This window comes from Ciconia boyciana, chromosome 5, assembly GCF_034638445.1.
Source record: "Ciconia boyciana chromosome 5, ASM3463844v1, whole genome shotgun sequence".
Taxonomy (NCBI): domain Eukaryota; kingdom Metazoa; phylum Chordata; class Aves; order Ciconiiformes; family Ciconiidae; genus Ciconia; species Ciconia boyciana.
In genome coordinates, this window is record NC_132938.1 from 49203918 (window position 1) to 49205306 (window position 1389).

Consider the following 1389-nt stretch of genomic DNA (forward strand, 5'->3'; position numbering starts at 1 on the left):
TTTCAAAATAAGACAGTTCATGATAACTCATCAAAATACAACTCCCCAAACAAGCTATTATTTTCTAGTGACCACTAAAAGGTTATGACTGTAAGCAGCACAAGCAAGATGAGGAGCACCTCTATGGCTATAGTATCTGTTTCCTTGGTTTAGAATGTTTCTTGGCATGTGTCAAGCAAGGATTCTTCTACACATATGGGGTTTAAATCAGCAACTTGCTGACAGTGTGTGGTAAGATTTTTTAGCAAAAAGCTGGCTGCATGGAAAAACAGTTACATTGGTTACACAATTACACAAGAACATGCTGTATATACCTTTATACCTTATGACATACAATTGCACAAGTATTTACTCTGTTTAATATTTCTGTGCTTCTATTGAGAAACAAGCATGAGCAAACTTCCTTGCCTCCAATCTCACTGGCCAGCATGTTTCAATTCATTTAACAATATCATCAAATACTGGCAAAGCAGCTCACTTTTGGCCTTTTTTCAGTGCTTCTCAATGACAGTCACTGTCTAACATTTTTGGAGAGTTTGCTGAAGAGCAAAGACATCTTTACAGCCATGTGCGGAGAAGTGTCTGCGCTTTTGGAAAAGGTGCTTCTGCTTTATGCCTTGTGTTTTTGTTCCCTAGCCTCAGTGGAAGCCTGCCTGTGGGCATGCTGAACATTTGAACTCATGTAGTGAGATGCTGCCATGATATCTCCTCCTTGTCCTCCTGGGCTCCACAGATTAAACCAACATGAGAGGTTTCAGATGGGAATCCATCTACTGCTAGTGATCTGGGTCCCCTCCTTTATGGAGGAAGACAGTCCCCTCTGAGAGGTGGTTGATTCTGCCTACCAGGGTTGGGAAGTCCTATCTTTGGGACAACCTCTGCTCCTGGCTACAGAGGGAGCCTAGACCACTGGCTTTGATGAAATACCCAACCTCCACCTACCCTATGATTGGAGTCACTGATTGCTCTAGTCCCATGGTAGTGATTGTGTGAAAGACATACCAGCCAGGTCTTCTAATACTGTATTTTATTCTATGATAAAAGGATGTGGGATGGTGGAAGGGATATTGAGTTACAGTATGTGAGCCACGTCCCAGAAAAGAGAATATTTTATCCAGCATACAGGACTTGAACTAAGTGACTGATGACCTACCCATTTGTTAGATACTATCTTTTCACTTTATTCCTTCTCAACTTGTTACACAGGTAGTTACCATACCTTTGTGATATAAAAGAAAATGACCATCCCTTATTTGTGTTTGCTTCTCCCTGGATAATGCATGAATACTTAGGAATCATGTGAAGAAAACTTTAGTTTTAAGGCTTTATTTAATTCTTAGAAAATATTTTAAAAGAATCCTTTCCCTCTTCAAATGTGGTATAGAAGTC